At 42.4% G+C, this 14625-nt stretch overlaps 1 pseudogene; it reads right to left on the reverse strand.

Annotated features, from left to right (window-relative positions):
- Positions 1 to 336: 336 nt before the first annotated feature.
- LOC139414477 (protein ANKUB1-like) lies at positions 337 to 8591 on the reverse strand (annotated as a pseudogene).
- Positions 8592 to 14625: the final 6034 nt, after the last annotated feature.

The following is a 14625-nucleotide window of genomic DNA, read 5'->3' on the forward strand; positions in this document are numbered from 1 at the left end:
ATAAAAACTAGTGTTAAGTGTGTGGGGGGGGGGGGGGGGGGGGGGCCTCAATTAGACCCATGTCAAACACTTACAATCACGTACAGTACAACCACATTCAGTACAATCACATACAGCACAACCACATAGTCACATTCAGTCAACTAAATGATTCTAGAATAATAATAATTCCATTCACATTTGGCTACTACAAATAGCCAGTGAAATATGATACGTTTTTTGTTACTTGAGAATAGGAATGACTGAGAATCCACTGCCTGCCGTTGTAAACTTTCTGCACACAAATCAAACACAGTACTGACTATATCTATAAGCCTCATCCAAAGGAACGAAATTCTAAGTCGTCCGCATTGTTTCAGGCATCATCCGTTCCAAAGTCTCATCTTGTTCACTGTAAAAAATAAAAATAAGAGTTCCTTTTTGGACAATTCCAGGTTGTCCCTCCTTGTTTCAGTATGTTTAATCTGCCTAATGACCAGGATCGTGGTGTCTACCCAATGTGCTGAGCACTCCTCCTGGACAGAGTCCGCGCTACATTCAGCTGCTGCAACCATGGTCTCTGTGTGAAGGCACTGTTAGAGAGTCAATCAACCAGAACAAGGTTAGGAGACCAAATCTGTGTCCTAGCATTGTGAAATACTGTATATGTAATGGCCTCAATACATTAATGAAGCGCCCTTACATTCTATCCTCTCCCCATACTGAAACAACTTGTTAGGGTGAACCAATAAGACTGACACTATATACCTTCTAAGCATGATAGTTGGCTCATGATTTGTTTCAGGACTTGTTAGGGTAAACCTATAACAGCATCTAACCCCAAGTCATAAGACTGCTGAACAATTAATCAAATGGCCACTGGACAAGTTCAAATGTTTTATTATTTGTTACTTTAGTTTATTGGGTAAATATTCTCTTAACTCTTCTTGAACTGCACTGTTTGTTAAGGGCTTGTAAGTAAAGTATTTCACGGAAAGATCTACACTTGTTGTATTCAGCGCATGTGACAAATAAAGTTTGAGTTGATTTGATTTGACTATGTACCTTCTAAGCATGATGGTTGGCTCATGATTTGTTTGTACTGAAATCTATTCAGGGAGGATAAGGGTATATCATAGGCAGTGATGAAGTGGTAAAACCTGGCCAAGGCCAAACAGTATATGGCGTTTTCTCTGGGTGTGCGGTCGCAGTGGAGAGAAAAGGCCTCCAGTGAGGTGGTGAGTATCTGGGCGGAGTTTGGCGAGGCAAACACAGGTCTGAGATTGGTGTCTCTGGAAATGGGCGGGAGCGGGACTCTGCTCCTCCATTGGTTGCTGTTCTGATCCCCACTCTCATCCTCCTCACATCCCTTCCCTCCACATTCCCTCTTCTTCTCTCTTTCATCCCTCGTGGCCACAGGGTGTTGCTTCGGTAGTTGAAGAGGTTTATCCTGGGATGCCAGGGCGCGGAGCGGGCAGGATACATGAGATGGGCAGTTGATGGGGGTCAAACTTTGAGAGGCTGTGGACATCACCCTGATACCCGCCTTGGCCTCACTCCTCCTGGGCTTGGAGGACATCTTGGGGAGGGTGAAGCCGTCCACCAGGACCGTGTCGCCCACCCTGTTCCTGAACAGAGCCCTGTTGAGGCCCATGCAGTGCCTGGATGCTGCCCTCCTCTGCCCCAGCCTCACCCAGCCCTTTATCTGGAGGTATGTCCGCATGGGCAGGGCCATACCTGGGAGGACCACCACAGAGCACAGCCTGGTGGCCAGGTGACTCACACACTCCCTGTGGCCATACTGAAGGGCGATCCTCAGGGGGTCGCGACCCTGGGGATCCCGACAGGCAAGGGTCAGAACGCTGCTGGCGATAAAGAGTTTGAGGATGGTGAGCTGGCCGTGCTCGATGGAGGCGACAGCGGGACACTTGGCGACGTCGGGGTGGGCCGTCTGGTGGCACCACTCACGGTAATGGTGAACCCCCACCGGCTCAATGACACGCAGAGACATGTAGAGTGCCACCCGGAGCTGGAACCTGGAATAATACAGAATCAATGTATTTATAACACGTTTCAAGTTTTTTTTGTCAAGTTCACAAGATACAGTGGGTTATAAAACAGTACAGTAAAATGCTTACTTGCAAGCTCTTTCCCACAATGCAGTATTAAATATCAGGGTAAGAGAAAAAACGTATGAAGGAAAAAAACACGAGAATATAAGCTATATATAGGGTCAGTACTATTATTGTAAGCTATATACAGGGTCAGTACTATCATTGTAAGCTATATACAGGGTCAGTACCTTTATTGTAAGCTATATACAGGGTCAGTACCATGATTGTAAGCTATATACAGGGTCAGTACTATCATTGTAAGCTATATACAGGGTCAGTACTATCATTGTAAGCTATATACAGGGTCAGTACTATCATTGTAAGCTATATACAGGGTCAGTACTATCATTGTAAGCTATATACAGGGTCAGTACTATCATTGTAAGCTATATACAGGGTCAGTACCTTTATTGTAAGCTATATACAGGGTCAGTACTATCATTGTAAGCTATATACAGGGTCAGTACTATCATTGTAAGCTATATACAGGGTCAGTACTATCATTGTAAGCTATATAAAGGTTCAGTACCATCACTGTTGATAGTAAGTCTATCATACAGTTCAGTGTGTAGATGTGTATTCTGACCTCATCACAGGTCTCTCCCTAGACAGGTGTCGTTGGACGGTCAGTCTGTGTCCCAGGAAGCAGCCTCTGAGGAACTCCGCCCACCCATCCCAGGTGTCCAACCGTAGAGTAGCCCCTGGGAGACAGAGACACATGCAGGTTGTCCTCCTGGTTGCCATGAACCAAGAATGTGTTCCATACAGTCCATTTGTCTCTGTGTTACATCCATAAGGTGTTGAGCCAGAGGACCATTCATCTACTGCACAAGGAAGGCCATACCCAGGTCAATGGCGTAGTCGTGCAGCCGGTTGCAGTCGTAGAGTTGCAGGCCGGTGGGAGAGCTCAGTCTGAAGGAGCTGACGGGAAGCCCACACTGCTGGGACACCAGGGTCATGAGCCTGGCCACAGACGTACTCAGGAGAAACACAGTGCCCAAGACTGAGAGGGTCTCCCCCGTCACAGCACTGAACACACGCACCACCGGCTCCCGCTGAAGTATAAGACCATGGACATACAGTAAATTCACTTGTTTTACATAAATACCTATGTTGTGTTTATACACCGAGTAAACAAAACATTATGAACACCTGTTCTTTCCATGACAAAGACTGACCAGGTGAATCCAGGTGAAAGCTATGATCCCTTAATGATGTCACTTGTTAAATCCACTTCAGTGTAGATGAAGGGGAGCGGACAGGTTAAAGAAGGATTTTTAAGCCTTGAGACAATTGAGGCATAGATTGTGTGCCATTCAGAGGGTGAATGGGCAAGACAAAATATTTAAGTGCCTTTGAACGGGGTAGTAGGTGCCAGGTGCACCGATTTGTGTCAAGAACTGCAATGCTGCTGGGGTTTTTCACACTCAACAGTTTCCTGTGTGTATCATGAATGGTCCACCACCCAAAGAACATCCAGCCAACTTGGCACAACTGTTGGAAGCATTGGAGTCAACATGGGCCAGCATCCCTGTGGAACGCTTTCAAACACCTTGTAGAGTCCATGCCCCAACGAATTGAGGCTGTTCTGATGGCAAAAGGCGGGGTGCAACTCAATATTAGGAAGGTGTTTCTAATGTTTGGTACACTCAGTATATATAAGTTAGGAGTCATATAATTACAGGGGTAAGATGAAGTGGCTCCTTTGCACTGATCTTAGGTCTGGTTTGTGTTTTTACTGCTAATGGTAAAGGTTAGGATTTGGTGAGAGTAAACTGATCCTAGATCTGTGCCCAAGGGCAATTTCTATCCAGAGACAAATCAAAGGTCCATGCTATTTAAACTTATAATCTACCACCATCTCGTGGCTCAAACTTGTAACAACATTTTCTAATTCATGTGCTGTACTGAGTTTTGTTCTATCACATTGAACACTAATCTGGGTGCAGATTAAATTGAACACTAATCTGGGTGAAAATTAAATTGAAGACTAATCTGGGTGCAGATTAAATTGAACACTAATCTGGGTGAAAATTAAATTGAAGACTAATCTGGGTGCAGATTAAATTGTTAACATAAATATTATGAATATGTATTTCAATGAACCCAAAGGGCCTCTTCTTCTCCTACTATACGGCCTGCTGTACTCTACTGTGCTCTACTGTACTCTGCTGTGCTCTACTGTAGTCTGCTGTACTCTACTGTACTCTGCTGTGCTCTACTGTACTCTACTGTGCTCTGCTGTGCTCTACTGTACTCTACTGTACTCTGCTGTGCTCTACTGTACTCTACTGTACTCTGCTGTACTCTGTCTGCTGTACTTTACTGTAGTCTGCTGTGCTCTACTGTACTATACACCACTGGGTATACAGACTCTTCAGATACTGTTAGCGAACACCAGACTGAGGTCGAGGCGATTACATGGGGAAAAGGTTTATGACTGTAAGGGTGTTTGGTACAAAGGCAACACTACATCGGGCCACATTTCAGCTCTATCCCAGGTCAACCATACAATACTATAGATTTCCACTCTAGTCAACCAGCAAGAAGGAGAGACAGACAGAAGGTCTGGCTTTGACTATGTCAATGATGGGATGTGTAAGTAAGGAGTAAGGAACACAAATAAACATTATTCTGATGGTTAAATTTGTACTTAGATACATAACCACTCTCCTCTGTTAGCAAATCTTCCACAGAACTTTGTGGAACAGAGTGAGTTCTGTCCCTGTCTGGCTCTGGACATGTACCCAGGGACCTCTGTACAACAACACTTCACACTCACGAAGCAGTGTTCTTACTAATCAATCACTCTACCATAACCATGGTCTCGGTATAAAGCAGTGTCCTTACTAACCAATCACTCTACCATAACCATGGTCTTGGTTGAGCAAGGGCAATATTACTTTAAGTCTCAAGCAGGGTGACCTCAACATTCTATATATCGCCATACTATATACCACCACACTATACAGTGGGGCAAAAAAGTATTTAGTCAGTCACCAATTGTGCAAGTTCTCCCACTTAAAAAGATGAGAGAGGCCTGTAATTTTCATCATAGGTACACTTCAACTATGACAGACAAAATGAGAAGAAAAAAAAATCCAGAAAAATCACATTGTAGGATTTTTAATGAATTTATTTGCAAATTATGGTGGAAAATAAGTATTTGGTCACCTACAAACAAGCAACATTTCTGGCTCTCACAGACCTGTAACTTCTTCTTTAAGAGGCTCCTCTGTCCTCCACTCGTTACCTGTATTAATGGCACCTGTTTGAATGAACTAAATCACCTAATCATACCTAATCATACTATATAATCATACTATATAATCATACTATATAACCATACTATATAATCATACTATATAACCATACTATATAACCATACTGTATAATCATACTATATAACCATACTATATATTACCACACTCTATATCACCATAATATATATAATCATACTATATAACCATACTATATAATCATACCATATAATCATACTATATAACCATACTGTATAATCATACTATATAACCATACTATATATTACCACACTCTATATCACCATAATATATATAATCATACTATATAACCATACTCTTTAACCATACTATATAACCATACTATATATTACCACACTAAATCTGAAACACTTTATGTTAATGATAGTATGAAGCTGTTTCAAGCAATAGCCAGCTCACTTTGATATGCATTTTCAAGCACGGGTAGAAACAGCTAGGTGTTTGGCTGGTACCTTCAGCAGGCAGCAGATGGCACTGCTAGGGGTGATGCCAACGTCTGTCAGGACCCAGCTGTCCCGAAGGATGGCACCAGCATAGCTCAGCTCCAGGAAGTACCTCACCTGCTTGTCGTCTGACAGTTGCACGTGGAAGTAATCCTGCCAGAGGAAGAAGATTGGAAACACAAGGAGCCGTAATTGAGTGTCCCATACAATCAGAGTGAGAGGGCTCAGCACTGATGGAGCCGTAATGGAGGGTGTCCCACACAGACACCCATTATGGAGGGTGTTCCACCCAGGCAGATGTCAATGTTTACCATACAATAATTGTAAAAGTGTCCAAATGTGTACAATTAAGAAATAAGGCCCAAGGAGGTGTGGTATATGGCCAATATACCACGGTCAAGGGCTGTTCTTAGGCACAACGCAACGTGGAGGTATATTGGCCATATACCACAAACCCCCAAGGTGAATTCTTTTTTTTTCTTCTCCAATTTAGTGGTATCCAATTGGTAGTTACAGTCTTGTCCCATTGCTACAACTCCCATATGGACTTGGGAGAGGCGAGAGCCAAGAGCCGTGCATCCTCCGAAACACAACCCAGCCAAGCCACACTGCTTCATGACACCATGCCCGCTTAACCTGGAAGCCAGCCGTGTCGACCGTGTCAGCGTGCACTGCTGCGTGCACTGCACCTGGCCCGCCACAGGAGTCACTAGTGCGTGATGGGACAATGTTGACAAAGCACTGCTGGCGTGGCTGTCTCCTACTGTAAGTACTATCGCCCTATCACATGTCTCCTACTGTAAGTACTATCGCCCCATCACATGTCTCCTACTGTAAGTACCATCGCCCCATCACGTCTCCTACTGTAAGTACTATCGCCCCATCACATGTCTCCTACTGTAAGTACTATCACCCCATCACATAACCATGTCTCCTATTGTAAGTACTAGTCACATACTTTACTTGACACCAGCCAAATGAACAAATTGCTTCTTAGAATCATCTTCCTTTCCCATGGAGCTGTTGGCCGAGGTTGGAGTAGCCAGGAGGAAGGCATGGCCAGCCGTTGAGAAATGCTTGTTTTTGGTTATCATGGATTTATCTGTGGTGACTGTGTTACCTAGCCTCAATGCAGTGGGCAGCTGGGAGGGATGCAAACAGGCTCACATGAAACCCTTCATGAAGACAAGTAGCCTAGTGGTTAGAGTGTTGGACTGGTAACCGAAAGGTTGCAAGTTCAAATCCCTGAACTGACAAGGTACAAATCTGTCATTCTGCTCCTGAACAGGCAGTTAACCCACTGTTTCTAGGCCTTTAATGAAAATAAGAATTTGTTTTTAACTGACTTGCCTTGTAAAATACAAATTTGAAGCAGAGCTTAATTTGTAAATTGGGAGGTGCCAGAGGGGGGGCTCTGTGGTACCAGAACTCATGAGAAAAAAGATCACCTATTATAATAGAGCATTGAACGCATATCATCACATTTGGGTAGAGCAGTAGAGTAGAGCCATTTACAGTAGGTGAACACATGGGGAACATTTTTAGTAGCCTAGGGTCCGGGAAAGTGTTGGCCTTTTTAAAACCGCATTTCGTGCAATTCTACATCCTTTTACATGACTGGAGACTTTGGCATTATCTTTTTTTAATCCGCACAAATGATCGAAATGGCAGGCTACTTTGACACTGACAAACTTAGTATCTGAGATCAATAAAAACGGCCTTGTCTTGAATCCATCAATAGCCTATAGGCCTAGGTTTGTAGAGAAACATATGAGGAGGAAATTAGTCCTAAAAATGCTTTCCAGTTTCACTGACTCACCCAATGATGCGCAGCTCACTCGCTGGAGATTGTCGATGCGCTCGTGTCAAAAGCCTATCTCTCCCTCTCTCTGTTTTGTAAAACAATGTTTGGGAGTTGATCAAATATTTGGGTAGTCTACAGCATAGTCTTATCTTTTCAGCAAGAGTCATTGCTTTTCAACCTGTGTTTTCCCTCGATTGTATTTGAAATGACGTATTTCCTTTGATTGTATTTCTCATGACGTATTAGGCTATTCTGAATGATTTAATTTATTTCTGAACAGACAGCAGTAATTCCGTAACTTTAGAAAATTCCTCCAGAACCCTTCATGCAGCTATGATTCTATAAGGAAACAAATGATGAAGTGCAACTCGGGAGAGATGAGTGGGCAGGATAATTGACGAAGAGGCAACTCGAATGAACTTTGATCGCTTTTATTATAATTGTTACATAGCAAAAAGTGAAAATTATTTTTCATGGCACGAGAGGTACCGGATTCGACCAAGTAGGTTCCGGAACAAAACAGTCCAGAACGGAACGGTGCCGGATCCTGTTCTGGCATGATCCTGCTCAAATTAAGCACTGATTTGAAGTACCTAGGTCTCTCTACCTGCTGAGTATAAAGATTATTAAACTAGATTCAGTGGGCTTGTCATTCACAGTACTGATGAAAAATCAAGTACAGTTAATCTAAATGTGGATATACGAGGACATCTAGTGGTCACCGGATTTTAAAAACAATTCATGCAAGCTATCTTTGCACTAGCATGCGATGCCACATATTTGACGCAGGTATTTATTATTCAACATGTATTGTCATTGACTGGAACAAAATATAATTGTATGAGCTATGCCTCTGTGTCCCGGCGTTGTTGTACCCCTCTACTATCTGGCTTGGTGGGGCGATCTCGTTCTGCATGCCTGCTTCACTGAGATACAAGGTGTCGTCATGCATTTGTGCATGCACGCTGTTAACGGTCATATCCGTCTTGCTAGCTAATTTAGCTAGCTCATCAACCAGTATTTTATTCGCTTTTTCTGCACGATAGCACTTATTAAAGCCTTGAAACTCATGGGGACCCCACTGTTACCACGGGTCATCGAGCTAGCCCTTATTTGGCAGAAGGGTTGCATCGGTTTCCACTGGATGTGACAGCTTGTTAGGCTGGCTAGCTAGGTAGCTAATTCACTAACACGAACTGTTTATCACGTAGCAGCCTATGCTGACTAGCATCGCTAGCAACTAGCTAACATGGATAAAGTCTAGTCGTGGGTCCACAAAATCAAACAAATGGTACTGAACTGATGACAAAATCATGTTTCGAAATTGTAGTAGCTATGTATGTTTTTGTTGTTGTTGTTGCTTAATGACATTGCGAATATCATATTTTTTGTCATTTAACTACCGGTATGTATTTAATCCGGTTTCGGCATGAGAAAAGTATTAATCGCAAATTCCAGCACTAACGGATACCGGGAAAAAGAAATATGAGAACCGGTCACGAATGCGGAGCCACGCCCTAAAATAACATGTGACCACAAGGCGTTTGTGACGCAATCATGCGTTCCAATTTTGTCATAATTGTCTGTAGGTTCTAAATTGCTTATGAGCTTGGCTGCCCTTCAGAAAGTAGCTGATTCTTGTACTTTACAGCTGTATTTTCCTACAGTTACTAATAATACTAGCAACAAAACAGATTTCATTCCTTAAAATGATATTGCCAGATGGAAGAAAATAATAAGGTAGGCCTAAACTGTAATAAGATATACCTTAAAGACTGCTTGTGTTTAATCCTGAATCCAGTTGCCCCTCTTGTACTGGGATAAAATAATAGGGAACCCATGAACCTTATGGAGGAGTACATGTGTTTTGTAGACACACCTGGGTTCTAGACTGGCTGAGGTAAACATTTTAGGAAAGCCTGGGTTTTTAATATCGAAGTCATTCTAAGGGGTAGGTTTGACAAAGCAAATGAGTGAGTGAGTCTTTGACATGAAGACAGTGGTTAGATTCTGCCATTGGGACTGCTCTGATGTTTCCATTCTCTCCTGGTTATGACCATAGAGCCTTGTCCCAGTCTCTAAACCTGCCTGTCTGTGTGATGGATGACCACCTGACCTCTGAAGCTTTCAATGAGATGGTAAGTTGACCTTGTCATTTCATATTACAACATTAATCCAATAAAATGTTATAGTGATGCTATCATTGGCAATGTTGACGTACCACAACCATCTCTGTTGTGTTGCAGTTGTTTAATTGGCCCAACGTTGCCAATGCTCTTCCACTCTTTAACATTTAATAATCATTTCAGTATGATATTTGTTGTATATTAAGTTTGATTATTTGCAATATAATTACATTTCTACCAGGAGCAGAGCAATTCTACCAGGAGCAGAGCAACCTCAGTGATGGAAACCACAGAAGAGGGAAAGCTCAACAATGTGGAACATCTGACACTTATGGACTTCCTTCAAAACCTAACTGAGAAGTATGTTCTGTTTTCTTTGGTACTATCACACCTTCAAGGAAATAGGATCAAATTAGAAACTGATCAATCGGAAAAAAATGTTCAGTGCTAGAAAAGTTGTCACATTGCAATTTTGCCAAAACAACTGACACAAAGCAAGTATAACTTCACGATCAGGCAAATAATTAAATAAAAACAATTCTGCCACGCATCCTGATATGACAACATTTATAACAATATTGTTTTCAGGCAATGGAGGGGGATTCGTGAGGGCATGTTTGACCCGGTAAGATCATGTTACTTACAATTTAATCAGATTACCATGAAAACTCTGCCTAATGTTTAACCTTGTTCATAAGCTTTAAAAAGACGCACTATGCAACATTTTAAAACACTTCTTCTGTTTCTGGAATACAGCTGACAAAACAACAGCTTGCCGGCTTGTGTCTGAGGATTGTCCAGTTTTTATCGGACAAGCTGATGCAGATCATCATCCCAGGTCTTTACGAACTACTGGGCATCCAAGATGCTGCCTCTTCTCCATTGTCACAGAGATCTCTCACAGCGTCACTCACCAGTCTGTTAGACGATAAGGTTAACACCAAGTCCCGCGTGAGATTTACTGAGGCTGGTGTACCTAAGAGGCCAGGCAGTCGAAAGTCTTACAATAGCTTTCGCATCCCGACTCCCTACCCTTCCTCCAACTGTATGGAGCAGGAAGAGGAAGAAGTGCAGGAATCACAACTTAAGTTCAAGAAGATTTACCTGACTAAGGGCACTCTGGGCAGTGGAAGCTACCTGCCCAAGGGGGCCATGAGGTATGTTCTTAAAGGGAAATTTAACAACTTCATATTCATCTCCAGCATCACCATATGTGAAAATTACACATTTCCATGCTTTGTAGTAAAAAAAATATAGAGGGACGTAACTGTTTCCAATAGTGCTGAGAAATTAGTGCTTTTTGAGGTTGGTTTGGTTTCCATTCAAATATTTAAAAAATAATCACGGTTTTGGATTTCAATACTTTTTTTAGACATTGAATGCACTATGGATTATGTGTGTTGAATGCTGTAACAACACATAATAAAACAATGAATACAAGTCCCATGATGGTAGTGACTGTCCATTACTGTTTATGACTTATCAACCATCATTTACTTTCTCATATAAAATATTTATTTGATGACTTTATTATTTCATTCCAAGTCATCAACTCATCTCTATAGAGCTGCTGCTTATTCTGTCTGACAAAATCACTATTTTAGTAGTTCTTATAAGTAAATAAGACCTACTTTTATGACCGCTGAACACCAACTGTCAATCACTTAGATCATGTATTTCCAGGTAGAGGATCCTCGCAACGCAACTGCTTTTTATCTCTCTCATGCATTCTCTCGTCTCTCCGTCTCAGTTAATGAGGTTTCCGTATCTGCTCCACACAGAGTGGACAAGCAAGTGGGCGTGCAATGGATTATGGGAATTAATTGCCATATTTTCTGTGCTAAACTATGTAGAATATTGGCCTGTTGGAAACTACAACTCCCTACTACATTGCATAGTTCGTGCTTGATCTGATTTATCTCTACAGAAACTGAGCATCGAGCTCACAGAAGAAGAAAAAAATTAACTATATGGAATTCAAATAATTGAGCCGACGTCGGTCAATTAGTTGTTTAAAAACCGAAAAATAACAAAAATGTTGGTTAAATGCTCAGCTCTAGATTCTAATGACATCATCAGTGTGCATCGTGTGATTTTAACCAATTATGAGTAGGCATTGCCTACTAATTGGTTGATGATGTCATAGAAAACACTTATCTTCCTCTTTCTTTTTTACTACAAAACATAGAAATGCCCGTTTTTCACATATGCTGATGTTGGGGTGGTGCTGGAGATGATGAATATGAAGTTGAAACATTTAGAAATTTCCTTTTAACATTTCTTCAAACTGCCTTGTATTTATGATTGTCCTTGAAGTTATTAGAAGTTACAGTATTTGAAGTTTATAGCAATTTGGATTTTTGTAGAGGATAGATGTTGCCAGGATAGATAGATATCTACAGGCCAGTTTCAATACAAATGACTTATACAAAATACATTTTATTGGGCTTTAGAAATTAAGCAGTTAGGCTGACATCACACTAAGGTTTTTTCTCAGAGAAACAGCAGCGTTTTCCTCATTGTTTTCAATGGTGCAGATGTATTTGACACACTGAATGTGCATCACAGCCTTACATATTATTTGTTTGACTTTGATGATTTCTGCGTTTTTTTCCACAAGGACTCTAACCTCTCTGTCTGATGTGCAGAAGAAAACAACCAACTCTGAGACGCTACAAGTCCTCTTAGGTGTCTCAGAGGACACCCTTGTCACCTGTGTGCAGGACAGCCTGCAAGGTTCTCTCTCCAAACTTGCATGCATGTCCAATTCTCCATCTGGAAGTGCAGGCTCTATGATGCTAACCCCTGCTGTAATGGCAGAGTTGGCTAAAGATGTCAAGTCGGCCTTATCAGTGGTCGTTAAGAGTGCCTCCGCAAGTCAAACCTCTCTAGTGACACCGGTAAGGGGAGACTCACAGACCAAGGTGACTGAGAGCATGGTGAGAGAGCTGGCTGTTAAACTTGACAAAGTTGACCAAGAGAGCAAGAGTCTAACAGGGCAAGTCATGACCACCATCTCTGACACAATGGTGGCTTTTGTTGACGAGAACGAACACAATTTGCTGGAAGATCTGAAGGACAAGATCACGTTTTTGGCATCGCATGTTGGCTTCATTGAGGATCTTGATGCCCTGATAAGGAAATACGAGAGCAGCTACAATATTAGTGAATCTGGTTCCTCCTGCACGCTCACATCTAAGAGCATCCAAAAACTCTCTAGCCGGAAGTTTCAAACATCAGCAATACAAGCAGTGAGTGGAGTTCTTGACAAAAAAGTCAGTAGTTTGAGCTTTCCTAGTTCAGTCGTTCAGTCTGAGTTAACAGGTGCTGTATCAGGTCAAACATTGTCTGGCATTGTAAAGACAGAGTCAATTCACCCAGTGGGCTCAGCAGCGTCAGTAGTTGTTAAGACTTTTGTGTCAGATATGAAGTCCTTGGCTGAATCTGAAGAGAGTCCCCAACAGAAGAGTGCCTGGTCTGCTGCTGTTCACATTTACCACAGCATCCAAAACAACTTGAAAGATTATTTCGGCAAGCTTCAGCGATGTGCCTTAAAGAGCATTGTCACATCTGATGACAACATCACAAATGCTGAGTTTAAGGAGACAGTTCCACTTCCTTGCTTAAACATGAAATATAGGCCCAGTAAGAGTGAGCCTCAGTTGCCAGAGTCCACTGGTGAAGTTACTTTACAAAAAGGCCTAAGTGAGAGCTCAAAACTTCTTTGGGCAAAAACTGAGTCAGAAGAAAGCAAGCTCCTTCTGACAACTTGCACCAAAGAAGTCATCTCAGAGCTTCTGGTCTTGTACAACACTGAGATGTCAAAGGAGGACCCCCTGTACACTGTTGGAGAAAAAGGATCAGGCTTCTCTATTGAGAGAGAGAAATTTGTAGAGGGTGTTCTGGCTCAGCTTGGGGATATTGCCCATTCCAGGGCCTCATCACCAATAGTATGTGAGTTCCCCTGTCAAATTGAGGACAGCAGAAGTAAGGCCACAGCTTCTTTGACCAGTCTGTTAGATTGTATTAGAAAACTCTCAAGTGAGGAATTTAAGAGAAATGCCACTCAAGCAGTGAGTGAGTTCCTAGTTAAAAAGTCCACCAGTAGCTTAACTAGTGCACAGCCTGCTTATTCTGTAGCATCCAGGTCTTGTTCCATTCAAAACCAGTACACATGGTCAAAGGATATTTGTGCGGATTCTGCTGCCTTTGGCATCATTGAAACATTTGTGGAAGACCTGCAGAGCTTGGCGCAACCTGCAGAAGTAGAGGAGAGAGAACCTGACCTCCAGGAAAATGCACAAAAGCTACAGAGCAGGATCTGGTCTGCTACCACTAGTTTATATAACAATATTAAGAAGACATTAAAGGACTTCATCATTCACCAGCGGAGGTCAGACATGCTGAGCAGAATGTCTAGTCATATACCCACAGAGGACTCTGGACATCTTGGGACTAAGGAGTACCTTGGTTTGGCAAGCCAGGACTTGAGGCAAGCTAGTAAGAGTGTGCCTCACTTGCCCAGTTTGAACCTTGAAGTGGCTCTACACAGGGGTGTCAGCGAGAGTTCAAAACTTCTCTGGACTGAAACAGACGAGGCTCTACTGACCAATAGTACCAAAGAGGTCATTTCAACAATCTTGACCTCATGCGAGGATCAGACATCAAATGCACCTTGCTTCTCCACAGTAGGAAAGAAAATATCTGATATGTCCCTTGAGGTCAACATGTTGGTAGGTGGTGTTCTGTCTCAGCTGAAGGACATCTCCTTGTCAAGGTCCCCAACACCATGTGAAGACATGTTTGAACGTCTCCAAGGTTCTCCTGAGCGAACCTCTCCAGTAAGTCTAGATTGTAGCA

Source organism: Oncorhynchus clarkii, chromosome 1, assembly GCF_045791955.1.
Source record: "Oncorhynchus clarkii lewisi isolate Uvic-CL-2024 chromosome 1, UVic_Ocla_1.0, whole genome shotgun sequence".
Taxonomy (NCBI): Eukaryota; Metazoa; Chordata; class Actinopteri; order Salmoniformes; family Salmonidae; genus Oncorhynchus; species Oncorhynchus clarkii.